The sequence below is a fragment of the Oncorhynchus tshawytscha genome, linkage group LG22 (genome assembly GCF_018296145.1).
Source record: "Oncorhynchus tshawytscha isolate Ot180627B linkage group LG22, Otsh_v2.0, whole genome shotgun sequence".
NCBI classification, from domain to species: domain Eukaryota; kingdom Metazoa; phylum Chordata; class Actinopteri; order Salmoniformes; family Salmonidae; genus Oncorhynchus; species Oncorhynchus tshawytscha.
Window position 1 is genome coordinate 33899064 of NC_056450.1, and position 13422 is coordinate 33912485.

At 46.7% G+C, this 13422-nt stretch overlaps 1 protein-coding gene across 4 annotated transcripts in view; it reads right to left on the reverse strand.

The window, feature by feature from the left end:
- Positions 1–13422, reverse strand: part of LOC112240515 (ERC protein 2) — a 422535-nt gene that overhangs the window by 153908 nt on the left and 255205 nt on the right. The window lies entirely within an intron of this gene.

A 13422-nucleotide genomic window follows, 5' to 3' on the forward strand; every position in this document is an offset into this window, starting at 1 on the left:
GGGAACAACTGGAACAGGACATGACACACTAATCATGCTTCCCTTTGACCACTTCCACCTGAAAGACAAAACCATGAACCCTCTAGTGTGCACGTACACACACACACACACACACACACACGCACGTACAAACACAAACACACACACACACACACACAGGAGGACTTAAACCTTCAATGGAGCCAAAGAGGTGATGCACGACACCCGGTGAGAGAGAGTGGGAGTGGGAGGAAGAGACAGAGAAGGGGATAGAAAGAGATATCCACTTGTCTTTTATCTTCAGTCATGCAAGCAGACATGCCAGGAAGCAGGTGGAGCTGGTGGGGTGGGCATGTTGGCACGGGAACCATCATCTCGGGAGGTACAAGTCAGAACATCTAGACACCTTGTGTGTGTGTGTGTGTGTTTGTGTTTGTACGTGCGTGTGTGTGTGTGTGTGTGTGTGTGTGTCCGTCTGTGTGTGTGTGTGTGTGTGAGTCCGTGTGTGTGTCCGTGTGTGTGTGTGTGTGTCTGTGTGTGAGTCCGTGTGTGAGTCCGTGTGTGTGTCCGTGTGTGAGTCCGTGTGTGTCTGTGTCTGATTGTGGGTATATCTAAACAGAAGACGTTTCAAAGCAGTTGTACCAGCCAATTCATTACTCAGTGTTATTATTAAGTGTCGTGTTGCAAAAGTGCTCCCCACCAAAAAGAGTTGGACTTGGTTGAGAGCTAACTGCAGTGCTTGGCAGAGGCTCCCCTGTGACTGGTTATATGGGGCATGCTCAAACAAAGACTCTACAGGAGCCACAGGCAATTAGGGCCTACACAGCCTCCTCTCCTCTCCTCCTCCTCTACCTCTTCTCTTTCTCTATCTCTCCTCCTCCTCTACCTCTACCTCACCTCCTCTCCTCTACCTCTCCTCTCCTCCTCCTCTACCTCTCCTCCTCCTCTACCTCTCCTCTCCTCCTTCTCTACCTCTCCTCCTCCTCTACCTCTCCCCTTCCTTAACCTCTACTCTCCTCCTCTACCTCTCCTCTTCCTCTCCTCCTCCTCTCCTCTTCCTCTACTCCTCCTCTCCTCCTACTCTCCTATACTATCCTCCTCCTCTACCTCTCCTCCTCCTCTACCTCTCCTCCTCCTGTCCTCCTCTACCTCTCCTCCTCACTACCCATTTACCTCTCCTCCTCATCTACCACTCCTTCTCATCTACCTCTCCACTATTCATCTACCTCTCCACTATTCATCTACCTCTCCACTACTCATCTACCTATCCACTACTCATCTATCTCTCCACTACTCATCTACCTCTCCACTACTCATCTACCTCTCCACTACTCATCTACCTCTCCACTACTCATCTACCTCTCCAACTCATCTACCTCTCCACTACTCATCTACCTCGCCACTACTCATCTACCTCTCCACTACTCATCTACCTCTTCGCTACTCATCTACCTCTTCGCTACTCATCTACCTCTTCACTACTCATCTACCTCTTCACTACTCATCTACCTCTCCACTACTCATCTACCTCTCCTCCTCAACTACCTCTCCACTACTCATCTACCTCTCCACTATTCATCTACCTCTCCTCCTCATCTACCTCTCCTCCTCATCTACTTCTCCTCCTCATCTACCTCTTCACTACTCATCTACCTCTCCACTACTCATCTACCTCTCCACTACTCATCTACCTCTCCACTACTCATCTACCTCTCCACTACTCATCTACCTATCCACTACTCATCTACCTCTCCACTACTCATCTACCTCTCCACTACTCATCTACCTCTCCTCCTCATCTACTTCTCCTCCTCATCTACCTCTTCACTACTCATCTACCTCTCCACTACTCATCTACCTCTCCACTACTCATCTACCTCTCCACTACTCATCTACCTCTCCAACTCATCTACCTCTTCACTACTCATCTACCTCTCCACTACTCATCTACCTCTCCACTACTCATCTACCTCTTCACTACTCATCTACCGCTTCACTACTCATCTACCTCTTCACTACTAATCTACCTCTCCACTACTCATCTACCTCTCCTCCTCAACTACCTCTCCACTACTCATCTACCTCTCCACTATTCATCTACCTCTCCTCCTCATCTACCTCTCCTCCTCATCTACCTCTTCACTAATTATCTACGTCTCCACTACTCATGTACCTCTCCACTACTCATCTACCTATCTACCTCTCCACTACTCATCTACCTATCCACTACTAATCTACCTCTCCACTACTCATCTACCTCTCCATTACTCATCTACCTCTCCACTACTCATCTACCTCTCCTCCTCATCTACTTCTCCTCCTCATCTACCTCTTCACTACTCATCTACCTCTCCACTACCCATCTACCTCTCCTCCTCATCTACCACTCCTTCTCATCTACCTCTCCACTATTCATCTACCTCTCCACTATTCATCTACCTCTCCACTACTCATCTACCTATCCACTACTCATCTATCTCTCCACTACTCATCTACCTCTCCACTACTAATCTACCTCTCCACTACTCATCTACCTCTCCACTACTCATCTACCTCTCCACTACTCATCTACCTCTCCACTACTCATCTACCTCTTCACTACTCATCTACCTCTTCACTACTCATCTACCTCTCCACTATTAATCTACCTCTCCTCCTCATCTACTTCTCCTCCTCATCTACCTCTTCACTACTCATCTACCTCTCCACTACTCATCTACCTCTCTCATCTACCTCTCCACTACTCATCTACCTCTCCACTACTCATCTACCTCTCCACTATTCATCTACCTCTCCACTACTCATCTACCTCTCCACTACTCATCTACCTCTCCTCCTCATCTACCTGTCCACTACTCATCTACCTCTCCACTACTCATCTACCTCTCCACTACCCATCTACCTCTCTACTCATCTACCTCCCCTCATCTACCTCATCTACCTCTCCACTACTCATCTATCTCTCCACTACTCATCTACCTCTCATCTACCTCATCTACCTCTCCACTACTCATCTACATCTCCTCTCATCTACCTCTCCACTACTCATCTACCTCTCCACTACTCATCTACCTCTCCACTACTCATCTACCTCTCCACTACTCATCTACCTCTCCATCTACCTCATCTACCTATCCACTACTCATCTACCTCTCCACTACTCATCTACCTCTCCACTACTCATCTACCTCTCCACTACTCATCTACCTCTCCTCCTCATCTACTTCTCCCTCCTCATCTACCTCTTCACTACTCATCTACCTCTCCACTACTCATCTACCTCTCCACTACTCATCTACCTCTCCTCCTCATCTACCTCTCCACTACTCATCTACCTCTCCACTACTCATCTACCTCTTCACTACCCATCTACCTCTCCACTACTCATCTACCTCTCCTCCTCATCTACCTCTCCACTACTCATCAACCTCTCCACTACTCATCTACCTCTCCACTACTCATCTACCTCTGCACTACTCATCTACCTCTCCACTACTCATCTACCTCTCCACTACTCATCTACCTCTCCACTACTCATCTACCTATCCACTACTCATCTACCTCTCCACTACTCATCTACCTCTCCACTACTCATCTACCTCTCCACTACTCATCTACCTCTCCTCCTCATCTACTTCTCCTCCTCATCTACCTCTTCACTACTCATCTACCTCTCCACTACTCATCTACCTCTCCACTACTCATCTACCTCTCCTCCTCATCTACCTCTCCACTACTCATCTACCTCTCCACTACTCATCTACCTCTTCACTACCCATCTACCTCTCCACTACTCATCTACCTCTCCTCCTCATCTACCTCTCCACTACTCATCTACCTCTCACTACTCATCTACCTCTCCACTACTCATCTACCTCTCCACTACTCATCTACCTCTCCACTACTCATCTACCTCTCCACTACTCATCTACCTCTCCACTACTCATCTACCTCTCCCTCCTCATCTACCTCTCCACTACTCATCTACCTCTCCACTACTCATCTACCTCTCCACTACCCATCTACCTCTCCACTACTCATCTACCTCTCCCCTCATCTACCTCATCTACCTCTCCACTACTCATCTACCTCTCCACTACTCATCTACCTCTCCACTACTCATCTACCTCTCCACTACTCATCTACCTCTCCTCCTCTTCATCTACCTCTCCACTACTCATCTCTCTCCACTACTCATCTACCTCTCCACTACTCATCTACCTCTCCCCCCCTCATCTACCTCATCTACCTCTCCACTCATCTACCTCTCCACTACTCATCTACCTCTCCACTACTCATCTACCTCTCCACTACTCATCTACCTCTCCACTACTCATCTACCTCTCCACTACTCATCTACCTCTCCACTACTCATCTACCTCTCCACCCTCATCTACCTCTCCATCTACATCTCTCTCACTACTCATCTACCTCTCCACTCTCATCTACCTCTCCACTACTCATCTACCTCTCCACTCACTCCACTACTCATCTACCTCTCCACTACTCATCTACCTCTCATCCCTCTCACTACTCATCTACCTCTCCACTACTCATCTACCTCTCCACTACTCATCTACCTCTCCACTACTCATCTACCTCTCTCATCTACCTCATCTACCTCTCCACTACTCATCTACCTCTCCACTACTCATCTACCTCTCCTCCTCATCTACCTCTCCACTACTCATCTACCTCTCCACTACTCATCTACCTCTCCACTACTCATCCTCTCCTCTACTCATCTACCTCTCCACTACTCATCTACCTCTCCACTACTCATCTACCTCTCCACTACTCATCTACCTCTCCCCCTCATCTACCTCATCTACCTCTCCACTACTCATCTACCTCTCCCTACTCATCTACCTCTCCACTACTCATCTACCTCTCCACTACTCATCTACCTCTCCACTACTCATCTACCTCTCCACTACTCATCTACCTCTCCCCCTCATCTACTACTCATCTACCTCTCCACTACTCATCTACCTCTCCTCCTCATCTACCTCTCCACTACTCATCTACCTCTCCCTCTACCTCTCCACTACTCATCTACCTCTCCACTACTCATCTACCTCTCCACTACTCATCTACCTCTCCACTACTCATCTACCTCTCCACTACTCATCTACCTCTCCACTACTCATCTACCTCTCTCATCTACTCATCTACCTCTGCACTACTCATCTACCTCTCCACTACTCATCTACCTCTCCACTACTCATCTACCTCTCCATTACTCATCTACCTCTCCACTACTCATCTCTCTCCACTACCCATCTACCTCTCCACTACTCATCTACCCATCCCTCCTCATCTACCTCTCCACTACTCATCTACCTCTCCACTACTCATCTATCTCTCCCCCTCATCTACCTCATCTACCTCTCCACTACTCATCTACCTCTCCTACTCATCTACCTCTCCACTACTCATCTACCTCTCCACTACTCATCTACCTCTCCACTACTCATCTACCTCTCCACTACTCATCTACCTCTCCACTACTCATCTACCTCTCCACTACTCATCTACCTCTCCACTACTCATCTACCTCTCCACTACTCATCTACCTCTCCACTACTCATCTACCTCTCCACTACTCATCTACCTCTCCACTACTCATCTACCTCTCATCACTACTCATCTACCTCTCCACTACTCATCTACCTCTCCACTACTCATCTACCTCTCCACTACTCATCTACCTCTCCACTACTCATCTACCTCTCCACTACTCATCTACCTCTCCACTACTCATCTACCTCTCCATCTACCTCTCCACTCATCTACCTCTCCACTACTCATCTACCTACTCATCTACCTCTCACTCCTCATCTACCTCTACACTACTCATCTACCTCTACACTACTCATCTACCTCTCCACTACTCATCTACCTCTCCACTACTCATCTACCTCTACACTACTCATCTACCTCTCCATCTACTCATCTACCTCTCCACTACTCATCTACCTCTCCACTACTCATCTACCTCTCCACTACTCATCTACCTCTACACTACTCATCTACCTCTACTCATCTACCTCTCCACTACTCATCTACCTCTACACTACTCATCTACCTCTACACTACTCATCTACCTCTCCACTACTCATCTACCTCCACTACTCATCTACCTCTCCACTACTCATCTACCTCTCCACTACTCATCTACCTCTCCACTACTCATCTACCTCTCCACTACTCATCTACCTCTCCACTACTCATCCACACTCTCATCACTCCACTACTCATCTACCTCTCCACTACTCATCTACCTCTCCACTACTCATCTACTCATCTACCTCTCCACTACTCATCTACCTCTACACTACTCATCTACCTCTCCACTACTCATCTACCTCCACTCATCTACCTCTCCACTACTCATCTACCTCTACACTACTCATCTACCTCTCTACTCATCTACCTCTACACTACTCATCTACCTCTACATTACTCATCTACCTCTACACTACTCATCTACCTCTACTCATCTACCTCTACACTACTCATCTACCTCTACATTACTCATCTACCTCTCCACTACTCATCTACCTCTCCACTACTCATCTACCTCTACACTACTCATCTACCTCTACATTACTCATCTACCTCTACACTACTCATCTACCTCTACACTACTCATCTACCTCTCCACTACTCATCTACCTCTACACTACTCATCTACCTCTACACTACTCATCTACCTCTACATTACTCATCTACCTCTACACTACTCATCTACCTCTCCACTACTCATCTACCTCTCCACTATCTCCTCATCTACCTCTACACTACTCATCTACCTCTCCACTTTACTCATCTACTTCTCCATTACTCATCTAGAAGCACCTCTCATCTACCTCACTCTACTCATCTACCTCTCCACTACTCATCTACCTCTTCTCCTGATATAATTAAAACATCTGAACCACCCAGGGCTGTATTTTAACAAACCTAATGTAATGGTAAATCTAAGGGCTGTATTTTAACAAACCTAATGTAATGGTAAATCTAAGGGCTGTATTTTAACAAACCTAATGTAATGGTAAATCTAAGGGCTGTATTTTAACAAACCTAATGTAATGGTAAATCTAAGGGCTGTATTTCAACAAACCTAATGTAATGGTAAATCTAAGCACAGACAGTAGTGCTATAGGTTCAGGCGTGTCAGAAATATTTTTTTTCTATTTTTACTATCACAATTATCGGCGCATTTGCTGGCGTTTGCGGAAAGGGGCTAGGTTTTGATGGATAAACAAGTTGTGGGCGTGTCAAGGCTGAGCCCCTCACTGGCCAATCAGAACGTGCTCCATGGTGAAATATGCGGTTGCTTCAGGTTCTGTATTTACAGTCTTTTATATTTGGCCTTGGAGTCAACTCCCATTCTGATGTTAGTCCGTTATAGTTTGTTAAATGGCCTACAGAAACAAACTAACACAATGTAGACTTATCTTTGCTAAATAACTTGAACCCATTTGCTGTCCACATCGATAAGTAATTGTATGTCTTCAATAGCATTCACACTGATATAGTGGCTAGGCCTAGTGTAAATTACATCATGGCTGAGCAGGTCCATGCCAACCATTGTCAACAAGCAAGATTCAATTCAATATTAAAACGGCCTAAGAAGAGAACAAATCATTCAAATCTAATGTTAAACGAAACAAAAAGACTATGTCACACTTACAGGCACCATCATTTCTCCCTGTGGGCATATAACATTAAAACAACACACTATAGAGGGTTTAACCACATCCAACCTGTTCACAGTAGATGGACACAGATCCAGTAAAAAGAGAAAGGGTTTGCGTTGCAAGCGCGCCATGGACATCGTCACCATAAAACCAGGAAAGTGAATCATTCTAAGTTTTGTTGAAATAAAATGTAAATAAAAACAAGCAACGACAATAAATATAAAATGTATTGATATGATAAAATATCCCGGATTTAAAAAAGACAGACATGGCTGTTGAACCAGCCTTCATTATAGGAGGCCTAAGGACGGGCTTGGAACAGAGAACAAGTCATATTTACAGGATACAGATAACTTCTAAATAGGATGTTCACCGGTATTCACTGGGGTACTCGTCTCTCTTTTCATGATGGCATGGACACGTAGCCTACATCATGAAGGGGGTTTGACACACGTCCAAAACAGGACCTGCACGGCTAAAATAATGTGGCCCTGCCTACAATGTATAGATACAAAGGGAATGTCAGCTCGCTATTTTAATAAAGCTTTAGTGATGAAGATGAATTTCCAAGCGGTCTCAGGAGCAAAACCCTTAATTGATAGTCTTGACTACTTCGCGATTGGGGAGACAAAACAAATCCTTCACGGAGAGGAGACTTGTTTTTTAATCAAATAAAACGAAATGGGGAAAAAAATATTTTTTAAATGTTGGATAGGCTGTGTTTCTGCTGTCCAAATTCATGCCATAACCAACTGTGTTACCACTAAAACCAGTTTTTGGTTGGTCTTAAATATCACTATCAGTCATGCCTGAAATTAGCACTTTGGATCATGTTTTTAAATATTTCCACCCCTCCATTTGAGAGCAAGAGAGCTGATATAAGACACGTAAATTGCCAAAACTGGCATTAGGGCTAGAAAATGCCAGTGTGCCAGTTTTTATATAGCAAAATTGCAAACTAGGGTGCGTTTGACGATAGTGCTTCCTACACGGCAGCCGAAAATCGGGCCCCTGACACTCCAAGATGGGACTCCGGGCATGTTGCTGTTCAAAATGGAATTGAAAATAAAGATAGTGTAACTAATTGAAGATATCCACATCTTAATATTGGTGGTGAGGCTTTGGGATTGAGAATGAGTGAACATAGAGAGAGGATGGATTCACAAGGACACTTTTCTGAATGTTCCAGAATGTTCACAACACAGAGCAGGTTTTGAGCCGACGTCACTACCTCAGCAGTAGCATGGTGCTAACCTCTGGGCCAGATGTCACTACCTCAGCAGTAGCATGGTGCTAACCTCTGGGCCAGATGTCACTACCTCAGCAGTAGCATGGTGCTAACCTCTGGGCCAGATGTCACTACCTCAGCAGTAGCATGGTGCTAACCTCTGGGCCAGATGTCACTACCTCAGCAGTAGCATGCTGCTAACCTCTGGGCCAGATGTCACTACCTCAGCAGTAGCATGTTGCTAACCTCTGGGCCAGATGTCACTACCTCAGCAGTAGCATGTTGCTAACCTCTGGGCCAGATGTCACTACCTCAGCAGTAGCATGGTGCTAACCTCTGGGCCAGATGTCACTACCTCAGCAGTAGCATGCTGCTAACCTCTGGGCCAGATGTCACTACCTCAGCAGTAGCATGGTGCTAACCTCTGGGCCAGATGTCACTACCTCAGCAGTAGCATGGTGCTAACCTCTGGGCCAGATGTCACTACCTCAGCAGTAGCATGGTGCTAACCTCTGGGCCAGATGTCACTACCTCAGCAGTAGCATGGTGCTAACCTCTGGGCCAGATGTCACTACCTCAGCAGTAGCATGGTGCTAACCTCTGGGCCAGATGTACCAGCAGTAGCATGGTGCTAACCTCTGGGCCAGATGTCACTCCTCAGCAGTAGCATGGTGCTAACCTCTGGGCCAGATGTCACTACATCAGCAGTAGCATAATATCACTGTACCCTCTCTCTCCCTCTGTCTCCCCCTCTCTCTCTCTCTCTCTCTCTCTCCTCTCTCCCTCTCTCTCCCCCCTCTCTCTCTCTCCCTCTCTCTCCCCCTCTCTCCCTCTCCCCCTCTCTCTCCCTCTGTCTCTCTCTCTCTCTCTCTCTCTCTCTCTCTCTCTCTCTCTCTCTCTCCCTCTGTCTCCCCCTCTCTCTCTCTTTCTCTGTCATGCTATTGTGGGCTTTAGTCACTAAACACTTCATAAGAGAAAAGTCTCCTTCTGCAAACAGATGGAGGGAGAGAAAGAGAGAAGAATGGAGGGAGAGTGTGTGTGTATATGTGTTGGTTGGTGTGTGTTGGTTGGTTGGTGTGTGTGTGTCCGTGCTTGCGTACGTGCCTGAGTGTGTGTGTGTGTGTGTGTGTGTGTGTGTGTGTGTGTGTGTGCGTGCCTGAGTGTGTGTGTGAGTGTGTGCGTGGAAAGGGAGACCATGTCTGTACCAGTTGTGTACTAATAAAGCTAATGATTCCCATCTGGTTAGACGGCTGATTCCAGCATTCCTGTCTTTTCATGTCACTCTGTTACTAGCCCATTACTCCAGCCAAGTGAGTGTGTCTGTGTATGTCTGTGTGTGTGTGTGTGTGTGTGTGTGTGTGTGTGTGTGTGTGTGTGTGTGTGTGTGTGTGTGTGTGTGTGTGTGTGTGTGTGTGTGTGTGTGTGTGTGTGTGTATGTTTGGGTGTAGGTGTGTGCATGCCTGTGTATGTGCGTGTTTGTGTGTCATGCTGTTACAAGACCATTACTCTGACCAAGTCTGCCTCTGGGAACCCCGATAGGAATGAGTGAAATGCCTATCAAAGTAAGATGAGACGGATAAAGCTTCAAGTAGAGTGTGTGTGTGTGTGTGTGTGTGTGTGTGTGTGTGTGTGTGTGTGAGAGGGCTGTAATTCTTCTTTTCTGCTAATTGAATTGAATCAGTGACTGACGACTCAGAACCAGGTGCCCCAGTAGTATGGGTGTATGCTAGACAGACAAGACATCAACATTGTTACTAACCAGCTGAACTGGGCTGAACTGGGCTGAACTGGGCTGAACTGGGCTGTCTCTCTGCAACACCACCTGAACACATATGTCAATCTTCAGTGATATTGTGTGTGTGTGCAATGAATATATTAAACATTAGGAATACCCCCCTTTTCACCTCAGAACAGACTCATTTCATGGACTCTACATGGTGATACGCACGAAAAACTGTTGAGCGTGAAAATCCCATCAGCGTTGCAGTTCATGACACAAAGCGGTGTGTCTGTCACCTACTACCGCACCCCGTTCAAAGGCTATGAGTGGCATACACACCATCCATGTCTCAATGGTCTCAAGGCTTAACAATCCTTCTTTATCCTGTCTCCTCCCTTCATCTACACTGATTGAAGTGGATTTAACTAGTGACACAAAGTGGATTTAACAAATGACATCACCTGGTCAGTCTGTGTCATGGAAAGAGCAGGTGTTCTTAATGTTTTGTACACTCAGTGTGTATGTGTACGCTTGCATGTCTGGGTCTGGATACCTCAGTGAATTTGTATATGTGGGTAAACCTTTTGTAGTTGGCTAGGAAAGCACTCCAGTTACACACACACATGTTCTTTATGGGCTAGCTAATGGAGCTGCACTCTTCCTGTGTCTATGATGTGGTTGACTGTTGTTTGATGTGAGCAGGAATCCACCATAGGAGAGTACAGATAGCTAACTGATGTTATCACATAAAAGCCCTGTAAACAGGAAGAAGACACTCAGCTAGAAGGAACAGGGAGAAGACACTCAGCTAGAAGGAACAGGGAGAAGACACTCAGCTAGAAGGAACAGGGAGAAGACACTCAGCTAGAAGGAACAGGGAGAAGACACTCAGCTAGAAGGAACAGGGAGAAGACACTCAGCTAGAAGGAACAGGGAGAAGACACTCAGCTAGAAGGAACAGGGAGAAGACACTCAGCTAGAAGGAACAGGGAGAAGACACTCAGCTAGAAGGAACAGGGAGAAGACACTCAGCTAGAAGGAACAGGGAGAAGACACTCAGCTAGAAGGAACAGGGAGAAGACAGTCAGCTAGAAGGAACAGGGAGAAGACACTCAGCTAGAAGGAACAGGGAGAAGACACTCAGCTAGAAGGAACAGGGAGAAGACACTCAGCTAGAAGGAACAGGGAGAAGACACTCAACTAGAAGGAACAGGGAGAAGACACTCAACTAGAAGGAACAGGGAGAAGACACTCAGCTAGAAAGAACAGGGAGAAGACACTCAGCTAGAAGGAACAGGGAGAAGACACTCAGCTAGAAGGAACAGGAGAAAGACACTCAGCTAGAAGGTGTGTGTGGAGAAGACACTCAGCTAGAAGGAACTGGGAGAAGACACTCAGCTAGAAGGAACAGGAATTGAGACATTCAAGGGATTTCATTGCCTGTGAACTCTGAGGAATGAAACCACAATGAACTGTTCAGGTGTGTGTGTGTGTGTGTGTGTGTGTGTGTGTGTGTGTGTTTGGGATTTCAGGGATTAATGCCTTGCGTGTTGTCTGTCTGTCGTGCCCTTTGCTAACACCTCATGTGTGATGTGTGTGTGTGTGTGTGTGTGTTTGTGTGTGTGCAGGGATGTGCAGGGATTATTGCCTTGCGTGTTGTCTGTCTGTTGTGCCTTTTGCTAACACCTCATCTGTGACGTGTGTGTTTATGTGTGATGTGTGTGTGTGTGTGTGTGTTTTTGTGTGTGTGTGTGTGTGTTTGTGTCTGTGTGTGTGCAGGGATGTATCATTGCCTTGCGTGTTGTCTGTCTGTCGTGCCCTTTGCTAACACCTCATGTGTGACGTGTGTGTTTGTGTGTGATGTGTGTGTGTGTATGTTTGTGTGTGTGTGTGTGTTTGTGTCTGTGTGTGTGCAGGGATGTATCATTGCCTTGCGTGTTGTCTGTCTGTCGTGCCCTTTGCTAACACCTCATGTGTGACGTGTGTGTGTAGTGTCTGCCACAGGCACGCGGGTACGTGTAAAGAAATGATTAGTGCCCACACCCTTCGGCTGCTCATCTACAGTGGGAGCATTTACTCAAAACACACACACACACACACACACACTGCACTCAAACGCACACACACACACACACACTGCACTCAAACGCACACACACACACACACACACACACACACAAACACACACACACACTGCACTCAAACACACACACACACACACACACTGCACTCAAACACACACACACACACTGCACTCAAACGCACACACACACACACACTGCACTCAAACACACACACACACACACACACTGCACTCAAACGCACACACACACTGCACTCAAACACACACACACACACACACACACACACTGCACTCAAACGCACACACACACACACACACACACTGCACTCAAACGCACACACCCTCACCACCACGACAATCTCACAAATCCATCTCTAATGTCCTCCATTCACTCTACCTGACGCACCCTCTACATGCCATACATTTCACCCCCATTCATATGACACAAACACACTCTCTCTTAACTAATGCCCAGCTACAACTAGTAAGACTAGCCAGTCTTTATGCTCTGGTATTGTGCTGTTAGTTTCAGTTCATCTGTGGCTAGCAGTCTCTCTACCCAGGCGCCCTCTCTGCCCACAATAAGGCGTCTCCCTGCAGACTGCTGTAGTCTTTCACAGTGGGAGGGATCAGAAGGCTTCGGCTATGGCTGCCATCTTCAAGAGGAAACCAAGACTGTTCTCAGGGCAAGCCTGGTTGTAGCTGG